Here is a 5,076-nt window from a genome sequence, read left to right as displayed (position 1 = left end):
GCTTGAGTAGGAGGCCATTTACCGGCTCATTCAGCAGGAGAATGCTGGCATGGGGACTTCTCAGATGCCATCCAGGCAAAAGGGTAAACGGAAGCGGGTTCAGTGGAAGGATACTAGGTAGTTCCATCTCAAAATTCAATCAAGGATTTTTCCGCCGGTCTTCGAATCAGACGGTGGATTTTTCCAGCAGAACGTTGCAAACCAGGTCGCTTTCTGTGCAGGGGAGAAATGATGGAGCGGGCAAGCAACAAGCATAGCAAGGGAATTTCCCGAGTATGTTAACCTCACACGAGAGAGAGAGAGAGAGAGAGAGAGAGAGAGAGAGAGAGAGAGAGAGAGAGAGAGAGAGAGAGAGAGAGAGAGAGAGAGAGAGAGAGAGAGAGAGAGAGAGAGAGAGAGAGAGAGAGAGAGAGAGATGGAATGGTTGCAAGACGATAGCAAAAGCTCAACTTGGTCGAGACTCTGAAGATGGAACGGCAGCAAGTTCAATTTGAGGCAGCAATCGGAAAAGCTTCTCCACTGAACGATGAAGAACTTCTAGAGCATATCCGAGACAAAGCGTATGCTATAAGCATTTTCTCTTTTACTCGTTTGTGATTTCAAAGGCTGAGATTTTTCCATCTGTGAAGTTTGCATTGTAATGCATGGCTTAAGCTGGGTGTGGCCTTTGTTTTAGCATAGAACTAAGAGATGAGCTACGGCTAGAGAATAGGAAGGATTTGGAAACGTATACTCTTGGTCTTTAATCCAGATACGGTAAGGTTGTGCTCTATTTTGATATAAGCTTCCATTGTGTTAACATACAAAACATGCAGAGCTGTTCGCAGGTAATGCAACTCTATGATGACATTTTATACAGGTAGCAGTCATGCGGTTAACAGGAAATGGACTATTTACAAATGTTTCAGATACTGGAAAAGCCTTCATAATTATTCTACTGTCGGATGTTTTTTTAGGGTACTTTTTCTCACTGAGGTTTTTGATGTGCATGTTAATGGTTGCTATGTTTCATTATCCTAGACTGTAGTTTCTATTAGATTGTTATGACTAAGAAGAAGAGGATGAAGGACCTCTTGGTAGCCTCTACATGTGCTCACAGCAGATTATGGATTCTAGGTTGTAGAAATATATCCTTTTCCTGTGCAACATTGACCAGTGTATGAATTGTGTAACATAGAAACCTCATCTTTCATATTCCACAATTTCTGACATATGCCCCTTTTGTGGTATTATCCAAGGTATATGAATTAGGTATCAGCTTCTTATTCTGCATTCTTAGATGAAAAGTGGACTAGAAGGTTCTGAGTACTCATGAGCATCATTCTTTTTGTCCAAGCTGATGGTGTTTTGGCATTTCCAGGTATCACTCTGAGTCTGGCTGGGAGACACTTGTGGAAATTGTGTTAGAGCACTACGGTTTTGAAGCAGACAAAGCATCAATCGACTTATTTGTTGCTATTGTTCCGGTCACGATAGATGATTGCTTCAAGCTTTGGGAAAGTCTAAATTTTTTTAGGTTTACTTAAAGGTATCTCTCTCTCTCTCTCTCTCTCTCTCTCTCGTATTAGGCACCCATTGTATCAGTGCTCACACATATCCCACACAGCTCCAGCTTAGTTATCGCTTGCATATCTGACTTCTTAATGAAGTTTTCGGGCGTTTTTCAAAGGGAATCTTGTTAAGATGAATGCATGTCGCTGTTGGACAGGGCTTGATGCACGGGACACAGCCTCTTCGTGCAAAAATTCCCACTTCGGAGAGTTAGCAGGACAAGGTTCTGCTTGATGTTTGCAGAATGGATATGCAAACAAGATCACAGTAGACGTTCAAAGGCTGCCCAGCCCTACCAAAACTTCAATTGATGTTAAGCATGTCTATTAGACTTGGAAGGGTAGCAATAGGTTCCTATTTGGCGAAAGGCTGATTTTTGGGCCTGATGTTGCATTGTTGCTATTGACTTTGGTTCTCATCCTAGTCCCTTTATTGGTGTTTGGAATTTTTGTCGGAAGGCACCTTGTGAAAGATTTTTCACACTTTGGTGGTATATCAATCCTGGTGGTTACATTAGCGTTTACATCTGGTGTCTTAGTTTTTCTCTTGCTGACATCCGGTAGGGACCCTGGTATAATTCCACGTAATAAATATCCGCCTAAACTAGAGGAAGAATGCTACTCATCATCCGAGTGGAGTGGCAGGAAAACACCAAGGCGAAGGCTTCCGCAAACAAAGGATGCGATTGTGAATGGGATGGCTGTGAAAATCAAGTGTTGTGACACCTGCATGCTATACAGTCCTCCCCGTTGCTCACATTGCTCTATCTACAATATTTGTGTGGATCACATTGACCATCATTGCCCATGGGCTGGACAATGCATTGGACGAACGACTTATGAAAACTTCCGCTATCGCTACGACAAGAAGGAAAATCCTTATGATCAAGGAGTTTTTCCTAACATGAGGGACATTCTTTACTCAAGTTTTGGAATGTCCAAGATAGATTTTCGTGCACAAGTTGAAGCTTCAGACAAAACCAAATGAAGTTGATGATGCTTCTGACCATGGTGACGAGAAAAGTTAACATTGAGATTAGGGCGAAAGTCCCCTGGATGCCTACTGCTCTTGATGCTTTTGTTCAAGAAATGAGTGTTATTCATCAGACCTATGGGAGTTCTAGTAAAAAAATAAGGTACATATATGAGAATGATTTTATAAAATGTCGGGATCATTCTTCCTACGGTTGCATGGAAGAAGGTGGTTCTCTCACTCATTCTATGGAGGCATTACCTGAAATGCTAGTACATGTTCATAGATTTCCACCTGCTATTCAGGCAAAAACACACATGTAGACAATGTGCGATGGACATAGAAAATTGTTTGTGCAGTTTGATGTCAATTGAAAGGGTTTCTTACTGTCCTCCAATGTTATTATGGCTAGTAACTACATTGATACATCAGTTTCATAGCTAGTTAAATTTGTATGTACTCTACAAGAAGGGGATTCAAATCTGATGTTATGGAGATAGGCTCGGTAACAACAATTTGTCTTCAAAGAGAGAGAGAGAGAGAGAGAGAGAGAGAGAGAGAGAGAGAGAGAGAGAGAGAGAGAGAGAGAGAGAGAGAGAGAGAGAGAGAGAGAGAGAGAGAGAGAGAGAGAGAGAGAGAGAGAGAGATTTCTAATTAGGCACATCCTGTCCAAAGCAGGCTACGGGGATGATGTTGGCCTATTTACAGCTGCTGCAAGCAATAGCAGAATCTGCCGACAACTCTAAGCATTGTGGACGGCTACTGGGTGGTGATGGTTGGGCAATATGGGATGGGAGGCTTGATGAATGAAGAGACGAGCAGAAGAGTGTTGGTAGCCAGTCTCATCAACAGTTCTATCATCTTTCGGTTACTTGGTTGTTACAACATATCTAGTTATACTTCATATTGTGTAGAAGTATGGAGATTAAAGTTTGTTACTACAGCTTGATATGACATCGTTTTTCTTGGACCGAGTCTTAAACAAAGGTGTGTTGCTAAAATGTTGCTATCACAAAGAAAGAGGCTTGGTTACCTGTTTCTATTGGTCACATTAGTGCTACTTGTATTTGAAAGTCCCCTGGCTTTGATGAAGAGGAGGAAAATGATGAGCCTAAGAGAGCTTGGCACGATCTTCTACCCAATCATTGGTTTTGCGATTTATTGGTTAGTGATTCTTCTCATATAAAATTGCTTTTTGTTGTGGTCTTTTCTTGCTATTGGTCTCTAGACTCTAGTTCTTTTGTTAAAAAAAAGTTATTTGGATCTTTTATTTACTTTTCTCTTCAAGAGTTTTGGCTTTTATCCTTTGAATTTTAATAACCCAGCTTGATTGCAAGCTTGCCTTAAAGTGAACCAGAAATGCTTTTAGCAAAAGCTTCAAATTTTGACTTAAAAACGAGGAGACTTTTAAGTTTGCCTTTATTTTATAGTTCTAATACTCTATTACACATTGTTTGCAAAAGTTAGAATGAATAGAAACGTTTGAGTTTGGTACATGATATGTGTGTGTGTGTGTGTGTCTGAGAGAGAGAGAGAGAGAGAGAGAGAGAGAGAGAGAGAGAGAGAGAGAGAGAGAGAGAGAGAGAGAGAGAGAGAGAGAGAGAGAGATTTTATTATCGTCCTCGGAGGTCAAATACTCCCTATGGGACCAAAGTTACATGTGATGTAATATGTGTATGGATGATGAGTGACTCTCGATGCTCCAAAATTGTAGTGATGAGAGTCGCAATGGAGAGCCCACACTTTGGCTGGGAGAGGAAAGTGTGTAGGTCTAAGTTATGGCTGAAAATGTGAAAGAATCAAGTTCATATGTGACCAAATGCTGACCACTCTAGTAGTGTGTGGTACTCAGACTCTTGAACTTGCAATGAGCATAATGTGCACAGTCGATTTGACTCTTCTCCATTGCCCCAATGCCCTATCTTGCATCAAAGGAAATGGAAGCTAAGCCGAATCGCTGCGATAGTGCGTATCGCAGACAAGGGAATAGGCTCAAGCATGTAAGTGTGAGTACGGTTTCCTCTCTCAGCGAAGAACATGGTTTTGTAGTTGGGGGCAATATGGGTGGTGTAATGTATGAAGCGTGACCCACCGGATTTCTCCCAAGCCATAATACATTGGCGTTGTAGAAAAGCTTCATTCACTTGAGAGTCAATTGAAGCATCATGTAGCAAGTGTAATGCATCCCATCTCCCAAACCACTTCTTTATGTCTTGCATCCATCCCGTGCTCAAGATCTTGCTTTTATGCGTCTTTTGAACTTTTTTGCTTGCTTCCCATGCAATTGTAGGAAGTCGATGTGAGGGGTTTTGACGGATCTTTATCATGTACTCCACAACCCTTTCCATGCCCATAACCTCAATTGGAAGAGATCCTGACTCAAGAAGTAGGAGCATATATGGTGTTTGTGTCTTAACTTAGAGAAAGTTTGTAAGAAAACGCTTTTGGACATTCTCAAACTCTTTCCAAGTAGACTTTGAGATGCTCCCGCCCCACACTTCAACTCCATAAAGAAGAACCGGTGTCACCAATGCATCAAAAAGATACTTCTTG

The 5,076-nt window shown here is 41.5% G+C and overlaps 1 pseudogene; it reads left to right on the top strand.

The window, feature by feature from the left end:
- The first annotated feature begins 468 nt into the window (after positions 1-468).
- LOC147419969 (putative protein S-acyltransferase 7) lies at positions 469-2,538 on the top strand (annotated as a pseudogene).
- Positions 2,539-5,076: the final 2,538 nt, after the last annotated feature.

Source organism: Adiantum capillus-veneris, chromosome 28 (assembly GCF_014529385.1).
Source record: "Adiantum capillus-veneris isolate H3 chromosome 28, ASM1452938v2, whole genome shotgun sequence".
Taxonomy (NCBI): domain Eukaryota; kingdom Viridiplantae; phylum Streptophyta; class Polypodiopsida; order Polypodiales; family Pteridaceae; genus Adiantum; species Adiantum capillus-veneris.
The sequence above is the reverse complement of the archived record's forward strand: the minus strand, read 5'-3'. Positions and strand labels throughout refer to the sequence as shown.